At 42.4% G+C, this 18,565-nt stretch overlaps 1 long non-coding RNA gene across 1 annotated transcript in view; it reads right to left on the bottom strand.

The window, feature by feature from the left end:
* The window catches only part of LOC145534590 (uncharacterized), a 41,447-nt gene that overhangs the window by 8,994 nt on the left and 13,888 nt on the right, over nt 1-18,565 (bottom strand). The window lies entirely within an intron of this gene.

The following is an 18,565-nucleotide window of genomic DNA, read 5'->3' as shown; positions in this document are numbered from 1 at the left end:
CAGCAGAGACAACTCGCAACATCAACTACACATTTGGCCCTGTATGTAATTCGTTAACATTTGCTAGTGAATGTACAGTACAGTGGACGATCAAGAAGTTTTGCAAAGGAGATGACAGCCTTGAAGACGAGCGTAGTGGCCAGCCATCAAAAGTTGACAACAACCGAGAGCAGTCATCAAAGCTGATCTTACACCTGCATGAGAAGTTGCCAAAGAATTCAGTGTTGCCCATTCTATGGTCATTCGGCATTTGAAGCAAATTGGAAAGGTGAAAAAGTTCAATAAATGGGTACCTCATGAGCTGAGTGAAAATAAAGTTGTTTTGAAATATCTTTTATTCTATGCAACAACGATTCATTTCTTAAGCGAATTGTGATGTGTGCGATAAAAAGTGGATTTTCTATGACAACCAGTGATGACTAGCTCAGTAGTTGGGCTAAGAAGAAGCTCCAAAGCCAAACTTGCACCAAAAAAAGGTCATGGTCACTGGTGGTCTGCTGCCCGTCTGATCCACTATAGCTTTCTGAATCCCAGCGAAACCATTACATCTGAGAAGTATGCTCAGCAAATCGAGATGCACTGAAAACTGCAATACCTGCAGCTGGCACTGGTCAACAGAAAGGGCCCGATCTCCATGACAATGCCCGACCACACATCTCACAACTAAAGCTTCAAAAGTTGAACAAATTGGGCTACCAGCTTTTGCCTCATCAGCTATAGTCACTTGACCTATTGCCAATCGACTACCACTCCAAACATCTTGACAACTTTTTGCAGGGAAAATGCTTCCACAACCAGCAGGATGCAGAAAATGCTTTCCAAGAGTTCGTTGAATCCCGAAGCACAGATTTTTATGCTACAAGAATAAACTTCTCATTGGCAAAAATGTATTGATTGTAATGGTTCCTATTTTGATTAATATAGGTGTGTCTGAGCCTAGTTACAATGATTCAAAATTTATAGCCCGAAACCGCAATTTTGTTTGCACCAACCTAATAGTTTGGGGAGTGGGAGCTTAGGTCTTGTGCCTAAACAAAGTTGGAGAATTAAAGATCTGCATAAAGCTGGGATGGTCACAGGAGTTACATCTACAAGCAAAAGGGAGGGTAAGGAAGTCTGCTGCCTTGTGAAGGAAATCAAAGGGGAATTGACTGATTCTGTCCCTTCAAGTGTAAACGGTGAGAGGACGATGCCATCTCTTTAAGGAGGCCTGCTTTTACATAGATCAGCAGTTTAATGACACAGTCATGTGAGGTAGATTTATGGCACTTGCTGGAAATCATTAGAATACAAGTCTGTTTGAAAAAAATCCAATCCCCTCCCCTCCCGAACATTATGAAATCATTATCAAAAAGAGAAAAGCCCTCAATGTGAACGCTTAAACATGTTTTTTGCTGGACCTCCTCTCACAAACACATCAAAATTACAACTACATATAGAGCAACTCGGAGAAGGCAATGGCACCCCACTCCAGTACTCTCGCCTGGAAAATCCCATGGATGGAGGAGCCTGGTAGGCTGCAGACCCATGGGGTCGCTAAGAGTCAGACACGACTGAGCGACTTCACTTTCACTTTTCCCTTTCATGCACTGGAGAAGGAAATGGCAACCCACTCCAGTATTCTTGCCTGGAGAATCCTAGGGACGGCAGAGCCTGGTGGGCTGCCGTCTGTGGGGTCGCACAGAATCGGACACGACTGAAGTGACTTAGCAGTAGCATAGAGCAACTCCCACTGAAATCAACCTGGGTACTAACAGAACAGCTCCTCTACAACCAAGGCTGTAAAGAAAGCCCACACAGAGCTTGGTAAGAAGGGAAGAGAGGCAATCTGGTGGAGACCTGCACCCCTAGTGGGGGGCACAGAAGAGGAGGGGGGAGACCTGAGGCTCAGGGGACCTCCCTGGAGAGTGAGGGGTTCCAGTCACATAATAGGCATCCCAGCCCTCGAGTCTGACACCAGGAAGATAAGCCCTTTGAGTTGGTCTGAACACCACAGGAGTTAGCTGAGGACTACAGGAAAGGGAGATCCCCGTTCTTGAGAGAGCACACACTTGGACTTCTTATTCCTGATCACAGTGTGAAGGCTGCAGAAGGAGAACTGGGGTGCTGGTCAGCTTTCAGGAACCACCCCAGCACACCCCCAAGCCCACACTGGGCTCCTGCTGCAGCCCCTCCTCCTCTGATGTGGCTCCCCACTATGGCAGAAGCTGCCGTTTGCAGTGAGCGTATGCACACTTGGAGATAACTGGGGCCGGCTCAGACCCCAGCCCTACCTCTGACCAGACTGGAGACAGCCATTGCCAGTGAGCCTTTGGCACACACACACAGGAGAGAGTGAAGTTAGCTCCAGGGCAGAGACAAGCATTGCTGGAGCACGTGCCTCAGGCACACATGGGAGGGGGCTGAGCCAGCTTAGTGGTGCAGCATCAACCCCTCCTTCCTCTGCCCAGCCTCTCACCAAGGCATGCACAGCAGGGGAGAAGTGAAACAAGTACAGAAGTGTATCCTCAAGTTCTCAGGCATGTCCTAAACTGAGATGGAGACTGCCATCACACCTGGGAGAAACCCATCTCCCTTGGGGCTCCAGCTCCATCCCCAGAGGTCCCAGCCCTGGCCCCAAGTGGGCAGTGACGGCCACTGAGCATCGGAGGAGCCCCAGCTGGCACCTGGCTCTAGCTCTAGCCCTTCCAAATCCAGTCTCAGCTCCCACCGAAGGGGTGGCTCCCAGCACGCCCTGAGCAGAGAGGCAGCCCAGGCTCACCTGAGAACCAGCTCTCCACCAAAGCTACTGGGCGCATGTAGACTGCACAGGATGTTCCCCATATAAAGACACATCTTCAGGGGGACTTCCCTGGTGGTCCAGTGGTTAAGGTCTGCGCTCCCAATGCAGGGAGCCCAGGTTTGATCCCGGGTCAAGGAACTAGATCCCACATGCCACAACTAAAAATCCTGCACGCCACAACAAAAAATGAAGACCCTCGTGCTGCAACTAAGACCTGGTGCCGCCAAATATATATCTACACAAACACATATATTTTTTAAAAAGGACACACCTTCAAGGCCAGGATAGGTAACTGCTTCACCTAATTTCATAGAGACATGGAAAGTTAGAATAATGATACAGAGGCATGTGTTGCAAACAAAAGATTAAGGGGAAAAATCTGAAAGAAAAAAAAAAACCCTAATGAAACAGAGATGAATAATTTACCAGCTTTGAAACACCCTGAACCCTGCAGCCAACCATATCAGAACCTGGCCCCACCCACCAAAAGGCATTTACTACTAGATCCTGGAGCCCCAGTCCCACAGTCTCTCATGCTAGAACCCAGTTCGGCCCACCTGTGGGCCAGCGCTAGTGCAGCAGCCAGCCACCTCCTGACCTGGTTCTGCCAAACAGCTGCCCACATAAAGGGCACCCCCAGGGCATACAGCTCTGGTGATGAGAGGGTAGTGCCCCACTGGGACACACCACAGGATACCTCCTACAAAAGGCCACTTCTCCAAGGTCAAGAAAAGTAACTAACCTACCAAATACACAGAAATAAAAATAGCAAGTTAGGCAAAACAAGGTGACAGGAACATAAACAAGGGAATAAGATAAAACCCCAGAAGAACTAAATGAGCTGGAAATAAGCAATCTAATCCAAAGAAAACAAAAACGCTAATTTCAAAAAGACACATGCATCACAGTGTTCATGGCAGCATTATTCACAACAGCCAATTTATGGAAGCAGTCTACGTATACATCAACAGATTAATGGATAAAGAAGCTGTGGTGTCTGTGCATGAACACACACACACACAGGAATACAACAGCCACAAAAAGAATACAATTTTGCCATTTGCAAAAACATGCATGGACATGGAGGGCATTATGCTTAATGAAAAAGTCAGACAAAAAATGACAAATATTGTATGTTATCACTTATAAACAGGCTTCCCAGGTGGCTCAATGGGTAAAGAATCCATCTGCAATGCAAAAGATGCAGGTTTTGGGAAGATCCCCTAGAGGAGAACATAGCAACCCACTCCAGTATTCTTGCCTAGAGTATCCCATGGACAGAGGAGCCTGGTGGGTTACAATCCATAGGGTCGCAGAGAGTCAGACACAACTGAATCAAGTAAGCAAGCACACACTTATAAATGGAATCTAAAAATAAACAAATGAATGTAATAAAAACAGACTCACAGATATACAGAACAATCTAGTGGTTACTGCGGGGGAGAGAAAAGGAGGTAAGGGCAAAAGGGATAGGGAATTAAGATGTACAAAGAACTATTTACAAAAGAAATAAGCCACAAAGATATTGTACATCTCAGGGAATACAGTAAAAATTCATACCTTTAAATGAAATATAAGTTATAAAAATTCTGGGTCACTATGCTGTACACCCAAAACTAAAATAATATTGCAAAATCAACTATATAATTCCATTAAAATAAAATATTATGTGTATCAAATGACATTTTAAATATTTGAAGATGTTTAAGTTTGTAAATGAAACACTCATCATCCAAAAGCCCCTTAAAAAGATTGCTAAAGTTGCATCAGTCAGTCAGTTCAGTCACTCAGTCATGTCTGACTCTGCAACCCCATGGATTGCAGCATGCCAGGCTTCCTGGTCCATCACCAACTCCCAGAGCTGATAGACTTTTGATGGACTTATAAATAGAAAAATAAAAAGAAAAATTATAAGCTAAATCTTAAAACTTGAGGAAGAGCTAGATTTTTATAAAATTTACAGCTTAAAATATTCTTTTAAAAAAATTAGTGGCTTCCAATTGTGTTAATAATAAACTGCATCATCTACAGAAAAGCCTATCACTCTCTTCAACATCATTTTCAGCTTCTTTCCTTTTTGATCACTATGATCCAGCCACCCTGGTCTTTCAATTTGCCCAACAAACCAAGCTTTTTCACATGAAGGCTTTTACATGTGCTGTGCCTTTATTATACTAAAAAATCCTACATCTGCCAGCTATTTTCCATTTATTATTCATATCTTAAATAAATGCCCCTTCCTTATCAAGCTTTCCTAAACTGACCATGCCAATTCCAAATAGGCACCCCTTTAATTCACTTAGAATCTTTTCCTTTGTTGCTTTAGCAAAATGTTTGATCATTTAATTATCTGGGGATTTACCCTATTTTACCACTAAATGATAAGCTGTATCAGTTCAGTTGCTCAGTTGTGTCCGATTCTTTGAGACCCCATGGACTGCAGCATGCCACGCTTCCCTGTTCATCACCAACTTCCAGAGCTTGCTCAAACTCATGTCCATCGAGTCGGTGATGCCATCCAATTATCTCATCCTCTGTTGTCCCCTTCTCCTCCCACCTTCAATCTTTCCCAACATCAGGGTCTTTTCCAATGAGTCAGTTCTTCACATCAGGTGGCAAAAGTATTGGAGTTTCCGCTTCAACATCAGTCCTTCCAATGAATATTCAGGACTGATTTCCTTTGGAATGGACTGGTTGGATCTCCTTGCAGTCCAAGGGACTCACAGGAGTCTTCTCCAACACCATAGTTCAAAAGCATCAATTCTTTGGCTGTCAACCTTCTTTATGGTCCAACTCTCACATCCATACATGACTACTGGAAAAACCATCGTTTTGACTAGATGGACCTTTGTCGGCAAAGTAATGTCTTTGCCTTTTAATATGCTGTCTAGGTTGGTCATAACTTTTCTTTCAAGGAGCAAGCAAGCATCTTTTAATTTCATGACTGCAGTCACCATCCTCAGTGATTTTGGAGCCCCCAAAAATAAAGTCCCTCACTGTTTCCATTGTTTCCCCATCTATTTGCCACGAAGTGATGGGACTGGATGCCATGATCTTAGTTTTCTGAATGTTGAGTTTTAAGCCAACTTTTTCACTCTCCTCTTTCACTTTCATCAAGAAGGCTCTTTAGTTCTTCTTCACTTTCTGCCATAAGGGTGGTGTCATCTGAATATCTGAGGTTACTGATATTTCTCCCTGCAATCTTGACTGCAGCGTGTGCTTCATCCAGCCCAGCATTTTGCATTAGATACTCTGCATATAAGTTAAATAAGTTGGGTGACAATATACAGACTTGATGTACTCCTTTCCTGATTTGGAACCAGTCTGTTGTTCCATGTCCAGTTCTAACTGTTGCTTCTTGACCTGCATACATATTTCTCAGGAGGCAGGTCAGGTGGTCTGGTATTTCCATCTCTTGAAGAATTTTCCAGTTTGTTGTGATCCACACAGTTAAAGCCTTTGGCATAGTCAATAAAGCAGAAGTAGATGTTTTTCTGGAATGCTCTTGCTTTTTCAACAATCCAGTGGATGTTGGCAATTTGATCTCTGGCTCCTCTGCCTTTTCTAAATCCAGCTTGAACACCTGGAAGTTCACGGTTCACGTACTGTTGAAGCCTGGCTCAGAGAATTTTGAGCATTACTTTGCTAGCGTGTGAGTTAAGTGCAATTGTGTAGTAGTTTGAACATTCTTTGGCATTGGAATGAAAACTGACCTTTTCCAGTCCTGTCCCCAAACATCACTGATAGTGTTTAATGACAAATACAATGCTTAGAACATAGAGAATAAATATGTACTTGTTGAAAGAGTAAACCAGTAATTGCTATTTGTTTCTATTGTTCTGTAACAAATTTACAATGTGCATAAAAAATTATTTCTTCTTAGTTCTTCATTATGTGGTTCCGTTTAATAAAGAATCTGTTAATTATAAAAATTATATATATCATTTAATAAAATCACGTTTTTTTTAAAAAGAGGAAAAGTCATGATAATCACATACATGCATTTGATACTCAGAAGGAGGTACGACAGAGAACAGAGGCTGAGGGAGAATTGTTTCATGCCTTTCTCCTCACTTCTATTCTTGCTGGCAGTCCTTGGCTTATAGATGCATCACTCCAATTTCTACCCTCTTCTACACATAGCATCATACTCTGGGACTGTCTCTCCTCTTATAAGGACACTATATATCTATATCTATATCTATATCTATATATATACACACTGAACTGAGGGCCCACCCTAATCTAGTTTGACCTCTTAACTGCATCTGCAAAGGTACTGTTATGGGTTGAATCGTGTCCACCCAAGATATGTTAAACTCTAACCCTCAACACCTCAGAATGCAACCTTATTTGGAAACAGTGTCTTTACCGAGGCAATCAAGTTACAATGAGGCTATCAGGGGGGGCCTAATCCAATATGACAGATGTCCTACTAGAAACGGGAGACTGGAACAGAGAGAGACATAGACGAAAAGGATGGGAAGACAGAGAGAACACCCTCCGCGTGGGAAGACACAGGGAACCCCCTCCGCAGGAGAAGACACAGGGAACCCCCTCCACAGGAGAAGACACAGGGAACCCCCTCCGCGTGGGAAGACACAGGAACCCCCTCCGCGTGGGAAGACACAGGGAACCCCCTCCGCAGGAGAAGACACAGGGAACCCCCTCCGCGTGGGAAGACACAGGGAACCCCCTCCGCGTGGGAAGACACAGGGAACCCCCTCCGCGTGGGAAGACACAGGAACCCCCTCCGCGTGGGAAGACACAGGGAACCCCCTCCGCAGGAGAAGACACAGGGAACCCCCTCCGCGTGGGAAGACACAGGGAACCCCCTCCACAGGAGAAGACACAGGGAACCCCCTCCGCGTGGGAAGACACAGGAACCCCCTCCGCGTGGGAAGACACAGGGAACCCCCTCCGCGTGGGAAGACACAGGGAACCCCCTCCGCGTGGGAAGACACAGGGAACCCCCTCCGCGTGGGAAGACACAGGGAACCCCCTCCGCGTGGGAAGACACAGGGAACCCCCTCCGCGTGGGAAGACACAGGGAACCCCCTCCGCGTGGGAAGACACAGGGAACCCCCTCCGCGTGGGAAGACACAGGGAACCCCCTCCGCGTGAGATGACACAGGGAACCCCCTCCGCGTGAGATGACACAGGGAACCCCCTCCGCAGGAGAAGACACAGGAAACCCCCTCCGCAGGAGAAGACACAGGAAACCCCCTCTGCAGGAGAAGACACAGGGAACCCCCTCCGCAGGAGAAGACACAGGGAACCCCCTCCGCAGGAGAAGACACAGGAACCCCCTCCGCGTGGGAAGACACAGGAACCCCCTCCGCGTGGGAAGAGACAGGGAACCCCCTCCGCGTGGGAAGAGACAGGGAACCCCCTCCGCGTGGGAAGACACAGGGAACCCCCTCCGCGTGAGATGACACAGGGAACCCCCTCCGCGTGAGATGACACAGGGAACCCCCTCCGCGTGAGATGACACAGGGAACCCCCTCCGCGTGGGAAGACACAGGGAACCCCCTCCGCGTGGGAAGAGACAGGGAACCCCCTCCGCGTGGGAAGACACAGGAACCCCCTCCGCGTGGGAAGACACAGGGAACCCCCTCCGCGTGGCAAGAGACAGGGAACCCCCTCCGCGTGAGATGACACAGGGAACCCCTTCCGCGTGGGAAGACACAGGGAACCCCCTCCGCGTGGGAAGACACAGGGAACCCCCTCCGCGTGGGAAGACACAGGGAACCCCCTCCGCGTGGGAAGACACAGGGAACCCCCTCTGCGTGGGAAGACACAGGGAACCCCTCCGCAGAAGACACAGGGAACCCCCTCCGCAAGCCGAGGAGGGCCTCAGGGTAACACAGCCAGGGAGAGGAGCAAGGAACAGGCTACCTCTTACCACCCTCTGAAAGAATCAACTCTGCCAACCCCTTGATTTGGGTTTTTTAGCCTCCAAGCCCACAAAGTACAGATTTCTATCGTTTAAGCCACTCAGTGTGTGGTATGTTAAGGGTTTTTGCTTCTTTGTTTTTAGCTGCACGATGAGGTTTGTGGGATCTTAGTTCCCCAACTAGGGATCAAACCAGGGCCCTCGGCAGTGAGAACATGGAGTCATAGCCACCGGACCACCAGGAATCCACAACGTGTGGGAATTTGTTAAGGCGGCTCCAGGAAACTAACACAGACCTTATTTCAAAACTAGGTCCCCTTCTGAAGTTCTCAGTAGACATGAATTTTGGGAAAACACAATTTAAAATCAGTACATCCACTAAACATTTAAGGAAAGATTAACACCAATCCTTCACAAACTGTCCCATAAAAGAAGAAGGAGAAACAGCTCAATTCATTCCATGGGACTAACATTAATCTGATACCAAATCCAGACAAAGATATCACAAGAAAAGGAAAGTAAAAAACCTAAAGACCAATATCTACGATGACTATCAATGAAAATATCAATAAAATACTAGTAAACCAAATTCAGGAGCATATTTAAAGAATTACACACCATGATGAAGTGGGATTTATCCTAGGAACACAGGTTGGTTCAACATATGAAATTCATATAATACACCATATTAAAAGAAAAAAGGACAAAAACCACATGGTCATTTCAATAGATGCAGTAAAGGCATTGGATAAAATCGAACAACCTTTTATGATAAAAAAAAAAAACACTCAACAAACTGGGAATAAAAGGGAACTTCCTCAATATAACAAAGGGCCTCTATGAAAATCCACAGCTAACACGATATTTAACTGTGAAAGACTGGATGATTTCCCCCTAAGATCAGGAAAACAAACAAGGATGTTTGATCTGGCCATGTCTATTCACCGTTGTACTGGAGATTCTAGCCCATGCATTTAAGCAAGAAAAAGCATACAGCTTAAAAAAGAAAAATTAAAACTATCTTTATTTGCAGATGACATGACCTTGTATACAGAAAACTCTAAGGAGTCCACCAAAAAATATTAGAAATAATGAGTTCAACAAGGTTTCAAGATAAAAGATCAATAGTCAAAAATTAGTTGTATTTCTATACTGTAGCAATGAACTATTCAAAAAGAAAATTAAGAAAACAACTTATTTAAAATGGTATCAAAAAAAAAAATAAAATGGTATCAAAAAGAAACACTCGGGAATAGATTTAACAGAAAATTACAAGACTTATACATTGAAAACTTTTTAAAGACAAAAACCTAAAAGATGACCTTAAGAAATCACATATTCATGAATCAAAAGACTTAAACTTATTAAAACGGTGCTATTTTCCAAACTGAGCTACAATTTCAGTAAGTTCTTACCAAAATTCCAAGTGCCTTTTTTTTTTTGACAGAAAAAAGCTTTTCCTAAAATTCATAAAGAAACTCAAAAGACTCAGAATAACCAAAGTAATCCTGAAAAAAGGGACAAAAGTTGGAATAGTAAGCTTCTTGATTTTCAGCCTTACTACAAAACTACAGTAATCAAGACAGTGTGAGACTAGCATATGGACAGACAAGTAGATCAATGAAATAGAATTGAGTCCATTCAAAAAGACTCTTACATTTATGGTCAATTGATTTTGTAACACGAGTGCCAGGAAAATTTAACAGAAAGAGTAGTTTTTTAAACAAATGGTGGTGGGACAACTGGATATCTATATGCAAATGAAGGAAGTCTGACCAATATATTTTATTATATACAAAAATTAACTCAAAATAGATACAAGGCCAAAATGTAACAGCTAAAATTATAATACTCTTAAAAGAAAACATAAGCATAATTTTCATTAATTTGGATTAGGCAATGATCTATTAGGTATGAATTAAAAGCACTATTTCTATTAAAACAAATACAGAAATTGAAATTCATCAAAATAAAGATTTTGTGTTCTCAGGGGCCCCCATCAAGAAAGTAAAAAACAAACCAGAGAATGGGAAAAATATTGGTCAATCATATATTTAATAAGGGACTTTTATCCAGAATCTATGAAAAGCTCTTACAGCTCAACAATAAAAAGACAAATAATCAAATTAAATAATTGGCAAGGCATTTGTATAGACATTTCTCCAAAAAAGATATTAAAATGGCCAATAAGAATATGAAAAGATGCTCAACATCATTAGCCATCAGGGATATGCAAATCAAAACTATAGCGAAATACCACTTCACACCCACTAGGATGACTATTTTAAAAAGACAGTAAGTTCTGCTGAGGATATAGAGAAATCAGAACCTTCACATATTGCTGGCAGATATGTAAAATGGTTCAGGTACCATGGGAAACATTTGGCAAGTTCCTTAAAAAGTTAGACATAGAATGATCATAAGATGCAGTAATTTTATTCCTAGGTTTATACCTGAGAGAACTGAAAACATGCTTACACAAAGATGTGTTCATAAATGGTCATAGCAGCATTATCCATAATTGCCGAAGAATGGCAGCAACCCAATGTCCATCAACCGATAAATGGATGAATAAAATGTATCTCCATACAATGGAATATTATTCATAAAAAAGAATCAACTACTGGAGAGTGACATCAGCAAGAGAGTGGACTAGAAACCTACAGGCCCACCTCCCCCCACAAAGACATTGAGTTAACAATAGTATATAGACCAGAGAACCTCTGTGAGAACTCTAGAGACCAACTGAGAAGCTACGGAACCCAGACTACTGTAAGATCAAGAAGGAACGCCAGCAAAAGGGATAGGAAAATTCTCATTTGATGCACCTGTTCACGCCCCTTCCTTTATGTAGCGTGGCGTAGAGGAAACTCTTGCTCCTCCTTCAGGATGAAAACAAAAGAGTGGGCCATGTAGCCACTGGGGCTTCCCTGGTGGCTCAGATGGTAAAGAATTTGCCTGCAGTACAGGAGACTCGGGTTCAATTCCTGGATTGGGAAGATCCCCTGGAGAAGGAATGGCTACCCACTCCAGTATTCTTGCCTGGAGAATCCCTTGGACAGAGGAACCTGGTGGGCTACAGTCCAAGGGGTCACAAAGAGTCAGACGTGAGTGAGCGACTAACACTGCTACTACGACTATGTAGCCAAGATTCCATCTTGCTTGGGGGCATCTGAAGGACTGGTTTCTCTTGTCTGACTCAGAGCATTAACAGGATCAGTACCAGAATTTGGAAGATGCTGAAACTGAAGGCAAGCAACCTATTAGAGCAGCAGTTTTGCAGGAAGACACCAAGGGGAGCAAGAGATAAAAACTGAGAGATCCTAGAAACTACAGCAAGGCTGACTGGTGATGACCTTACCTTGTGCAAAGCTAGTATACAAAGACTGGGAGAGGTGGTTTTTTCTTCCAGATGCTCAAATCCCAGAAAAAAAAGTATAAGGTATACAAAGATATGTGAAAATGTGGGCCAAAGGAACAAAATAAAACTCTAGAAACCAACCCTAAAGAAATGCAGATCTATGAGCTCCCTGACCAAAAAAAAAAAAAATTAAAATAACTGCTATAAAGATACTCTGTGAACTAACAGAAAACACAAACAACTAAATTAGGAAAATGATTAATGAACAAAATGAGAATATTAACAAAAAGATAGAAACCATTTTTTAAGCAAACAAATTCTGGAACTGAAAAATACAATAACTGAACTAAAAAATTCAATAGAGGAGTTTGAGAGCAGACTTGACTGAGCAAGCAAGTGTGAAGACAGTTCATTTGAAAGTATTGAGTCGGAGGAGCAAATAAGAAATGAAGAAAACCAAAGAGAGCCTAAGGGACTTATGGTACATTCTCAGGGTGACCAATATACACATCAAGGGATTCTCAGAAGGAGAAGAGAGAGACCGAAAGGGGCCGAGAGTTTCTTTGAAGAAATAATAGCCAAAAGTTTCCCAAATCTGAGAAGATAGATATTCAAGAAATTCAAAGAACTCCAACTAAAGTAAATCCAAAGAGGATGACATCAACACACATTATGATCAAACTGTCTAACAACAAAGACAGAAGATCGTGAAAGCAGTTAGAGGAAAGCAATATATCACATACAAAAGGAGCTTCCATAGGATTATCAGATTTCTTGGCAGAACATCTGAAGGCCAGAAGGAAGTAGTATGATACATTTGAAGTACCAAAAGAACTCAACCAAGAATATTGCATCTGACAAAACTGTCCTTCAAAATGAAGGCGAAATTAAGACCTTCCCAGATAAATAAAAGCTGAGGAGTTGCATTACCACTAGAACTGCTCTATAAGGAATGCTAAGAGAGTCCTTCAAGTTGAAATGAAGAGACAGACAGCAACATGAAGCTGTAGGAAATCATAAGGCTCTTCAATAAAGCTAAATGCATAAACAAATACAGTAACTTCTAATATTGTAATGTTAATGCAGAGAACTTAAATGACAAAAATTTAAATAACCATAAATCTATATTACTAGGTACACAATATTTAAACATGTAAATTGTGACATCAGTAATACAAAATGTGTGAGGTAAAGCTATAAAGGAATAGAGTTGCAACTTAAGATGTTATCAGTTTAAAACAGTCATAATTTTAAGATAGGTTGATTCATGTCAGTGCTTGGAAGAAACCAACACAATACTGTAAAGCAATTATCCTTCAATTAAAAATAAATTTTTAAAAACTGTTACAAAAGACAAAGAAAGATGTTGAACAATCATAAAAGGGGTGAGTTCACCAAGACGATTTATCAGATATGAATGTTTATGTACCAAACTTTGAAACTCCTAAATATATGAAGCAGACCTTGATAGAATTGAAGGGAGAAACAGCCAGAAGCACACTGCAACTACAGAAAGCCCATGCACAGCAATGAAGACCCAGTGCAGCCAAAAATAAATAAATACATAAAAGAAATGAAAAAAGAGGGCATGACAATCACAGGGGGAAAGGATTATAAGAGAAAACTATGAACAATTGTGCCTAATTGGGGTAACCCAGAAGAAAAAAATAAAATCCTAGAAACACTTAACCTTACAAGACTGAATCATGAAGAAACAGAAAATCTAAACAAACCAACAGTGAGTAAAAGGACTGAAGAGGTAATCAAAAGCCTCCCAAAAAGAAAAGCCCAGGACCATCTAGATTCACTGGTGAATTCTACCAAACGTTTAAAGAAGTAATACCAATTCTCCTGAAACTTTTTCCAAAAACTTAGGAGGAGGGTACACTTTCAAGTTCATTCTATGAGACTAGCATTACTCTGATACCAAAGCCAGATAAAAATGCTACAAGAAAGTAAAACTATAGACCAATATCCTGGATGAATACTGATGCAAAAATTCTTAGCAAAATACTAGCAAACATAATTCAATAGAACTTTAAAAGGATTACACACCATGACTAAGTGGGATTTATTCCTGGAATCCTAAAATGACTCAACCTATAAAACTCCAAAAAGAGTAAAAGGAAGAAAATAATAACGATTAGAGCAGAGATAAACTAGAGAATGGAAAAATAGAAAACGATCAATGAAACAGAGTTGGATTTTGTAAAGAGCAATGAAATTAATAAATCCTTAGTGAGATTAACTAAGAAAGAAGAGAAGATTCAAATAACTAAAATTAGAAATGAAAGAGAGGGACTTCCCTGGTGATCCAGTGGTTAAGAATCCACCTGCCAATGCACAGGTTCGATCCCTGGTCCAAGAAGATTCTAGATTTCACATCCAGTGGAGCACCTCAGCCCGTGCACCACAACTACTGCAGCCCGCATGCTAAGAGTCCACACTCTGCAGCAAGAGAAGCCACAGCAACTAAGACTGAAAGTTTTTCCCGTGAGATCAGGAACAGTCAAGGATATCTGCTCTTACCACTTTTTTTTCCAACATAATATTGGAAACCTTGGCTGGAACACTTAGACCTAAAACTCTTAGAAAAAAACAAACAGGAAAAACTGTATGACATTGGACATGGCAATGATTTCTTGGATATGGCGTCAAAAGAACAAACAACAACACAGACACAGACAAGACTACATCAAACTTTAAGACTTTGTGTGTCAAAGGGCAAGATCAACAGAATGGAAGGCCAACTGTGGAGTGAGAGTAAAAAACATCTGTAAAAAAGCATATTATCTGAAAAGGGGGGGTTAACATCCAGAATATGTAAAGAACTCCTACAAATCAATCAAAAATAAAATAGCCTAACTAAAACGGGGCACAAATTTTAAGAGATATTTCTCCAAATAGGACATACAAATGGCCAACAGACATATGAAAAGATGCTCAACATCACTAATCATCATAAAAATGCAAACTAAAACCACATGAGATATCACTTCACACCCATTACTATGGGTAATATGAACAAGGCAGAAAATAACAAGTATTGGCAGGGATGTGGAGAAGTTGGAACTTGTGCACTGTTGGTGGGATTGTAAAATTGTGTGACCTTTATGTAAAACAGTATGGAGATTCCTCAAAAAAAAATAAAAATAGAACTACCATGTGATCCAGCTGTTTCATTTATAGGTATATATCCAAAACAAAGCAGAGACTCAGAAAGACATTTGCACACCCGTGCTTATATAAGCACTATTAGCAATAGCCAAGAGAGAGAAACAACACAAATGTGAATGGATAAATAAAATGTGAGACAGATACAGATGTAGACATAATCACACAGTGGATTATTACTCAGCCTCAAAACAGAAGGAAATCCTGACACCTGCTACAAGGATGAATCTTGAGGACATTATGCTAAGTGAAATATGCCAGTCACAAAAAGACAAATATTGTGTGTTTCCACTTAGATACCTAAGTAGTCAAATTCACTGAAATAGAAAGCAGAATTGTGGTTACCAGGGGCTGGAGGAAAGGAGAAAAGGGAGTTGCTGTTTAATGGGGATTTTCACAACAATGTGAATATACTTAATACTAAAGTATAGTGAAAATGGTAAACTTTATGTTTTGTTCCACACACACACACACAAATGAATGCACCAAATCCTGGGAGTAGAGAGAATAACAGGAACTCTCATACACTGAGAGATGAAAATGGTACAGCCACTTGGAAGATAGTCTAGCAGTTTCTTATAAAATTCAACATATTGTTAACACACCATCCAGCAAACATTCTCCTTGGTATTTACCCAAAGGATTTAAAAACTTTTGTCCACATAAACCCCCCCACAAGGATGTTTACAGTAGGTCTATTCACAATTGTCAAAACTTGAAAGCAACCAAAGTGAATGAATAAACTCTGGTACATTCAAACAATGGAATGTTACTCAGCCCTTAAAAAAAAATACATAGTGGAACCTTAAATGCATATTACTAGGTGAACAAAAGCCAATCTGAAAGCTACCTCATGTAGGATTCCAAATACAATGACATCCTGGAAAATCAAAACTATGGAGACAATAAAAACATTAGTAGTTGACAGGGAGAGGGTCAGGCAGAGCACAGAGTACTCTAAGGGCAGTGAAAATACTTTCTATGATATTATAATGATGAATAAATGTCATTATGCATTTGTCCAAACTCACAGAATATACACCACTAAAGAGTGAACCCTAAGGTAAACTATAGATTTTGAGTGATTATGGTTTGTCAATGTAGGGTCACCCTTGGTAACAAGTGTATCACTCTGGTGAGTGATGTTGGAGGCTTTGCATGCATAGGGGAACCCACCCGGGGTGGTGGGTTCCTTCCTTTGCCGTCTTGCTTCTTCACTCTTAGGAACTAGGGACCCCCCAGGTAGGCTTTCCCCAGGCAGCTCTCACCATACACTCTCTCTGTTATTCAGGTGGCGGAGGGAACCCCAGCAAGGCCCTGCCTAAGCAGATGAGCCCAGGGTGCTGGGCTACTGCCCTGCTCCCCTCCAGGCAAGCACCCCATTCTACCCAAGAGGGACACACTCAGGAGAGGGAGAGACTGACATCCCTCAAAAGTCACCCCCCGCCCCCGCCCTCAGACACTGGAGCTGAGCTACTGAAGGTCCCAAGGAAGAAGGGCTGGGTCACACACACAGAAACTTCCCTGCAAGACTGATGGTCTCAGCTCCTGCCTCATGGACCAGAAAGAATCTTCGCTTTCTGTCCTCAGCTTTGGGCCTTTGCCAGATTTCAGGACAGCAGGCAATATTGTACTGCATGTGCCATCGGAAGAGCGGAGAAGGTGAGGGACACAGTCTCTTCACAACATCTGTATGGCCAAAGTGAGAGGGTCAGTTGTGAAAAGAGACAGTGGCCTTGTGGATAGAGTACAGGCTTTGAGGTCAGATAACCATAGGTTCGGGCTTCCCTGGTAGCTCAGCTGGAAAATAATCTGCCTGGGATGCAGGAGACCCTGGTTCAATTCCTGGATGAGGAATATCCCCTGGAGAAGGGCTAGGCTACCCACTCCAGTATTCACGGGCTTCTCTGGTGGCTCAGATGGTAAAGAATCCTCCTGCAATGTGGGAGACCTGGGTTCGATCCCTAGGTTGGGAAGACGCCCTGGAGGAGGGCATGGCAACCCACTCCAGTATCCTTGCCTGGAGAATCCCCATGGACAGAGGAGCCTGGTAGGCTACAGCGCATGGGGTCGCAAAGAGTCGGACACAAGTGAGCAACTAAGCACAGCATAGCAATCACAGGTTCAAATTCAGAGTGGGCCACTACAATATTGTCAAGTAATCAGCCTCCAATTAAAATAAATTAATTAATTTAAAAAAATTCAAAATGGGCCATTTATCAGCTGAGGGACCTTTAGCAAGGCCCTTCATCTCTGTGGGCCTGTCTTGTCATATGTGCACTGCCTGCCTCACTGGGGAATTAAGACACCTCGACAGAGACGGCATTAACAAATGATTTTTCCCTTCTGCTGCACTCATTAGCACTCATTATTTGCTTCTGCTGGGACTGAAGCCTGTGGTGGGGGCAGCTGCACCCAGCTATGTGCCAGACCACACCAAGGACCCAGTGTACAAGGCAGCTAGAAGAGGACCCAGTCCAGAAGAATGGAAATCTGGTCCTCCTTAACCAATGCCTGACTTGATTTGACTCTAGCAAAGAAACATTTAAAACTACAGAAAGTGGGACATTCTTGGTGGTCCAGTGGCTAAGACTCCGAGCTCCCAATGCAGGATCCCTGGGTTTGATCCCTGGTCAGGGAACTAGACCCCACATGCTCCAACTAAACGTTTGTATGCTGCAACTAAGACCCAGCCCAGCCAAGTCAATTAATTAATTAAATAAAAATAAAACTGCAAAAAGTGAGAAGAAACAAGTCAGTATTTACTCTTTAGCACTTCTACGCAGCCCAGCCCACCTGGCTTTACCCTGCACCCTGAGTGTGTGGCTTCCAGAAAAGACTGATCTACAGGCCACAGGCAGCTTTAGTGACAAAGAGCTGGACTTGAAACAGGGAACCAAAAGAGAGAAAAGAAAATTCTCAGCCAATCTCCCTCATGATTGCAGATTCAAAACTCCTAGACAGAAGATAAACGGAAAGAATTCACCATTATATTAAAAGAAGCATTCATTTCAACTTAGTTGGGATTATCTCAAAATTTAACTAAGGTTTGAGAGAAAAGCTATGAATGTATTGGACAGTAGATGGCTGATAAAACATTACTAGTAAGCCAAACACTTGTTGCAAAACAAGTGTTTAACATGTTTGGTTTGAAGTACTCTTGTACTTTAACTTAAATGTTTCCAAACCAAAAGCCAAATTTATATCTAATGATAAAACCCTAGAGACTTTGTTATTTAAATCAAACAAAAGAAGGATGCCTGCTATCACCATTACCACTTAACAGTGTTCCGGAAGTTCTGGCAATACATTAGGACATGAAACAGAAAGGAGGCAAGAATGTCATCAAGAA

Source organism: Giraffa tippelskirchi, chromosome 14, assembly GCF_054371585.1.
Source record: "Giraffa tippelskirchi isolate mGirTip1 chromosome 14, T2T-mGirTip1v1.2.pri, whole genome shotgun sequence".
In the NCBI taxonomy this organism is placed as follows: domain Eukaryota; kingdom Metazoa; phylum Chordata; class Mammalia; order Artiodactyla; family Giraffidae; genus Giraffa; species Giraffa tippelskirchi.
The sequence above is the reverse complement of the archived record's forward strand: the minus strand, read 5'-3'. Positions and strand labels throughout refer to the sequence as shown.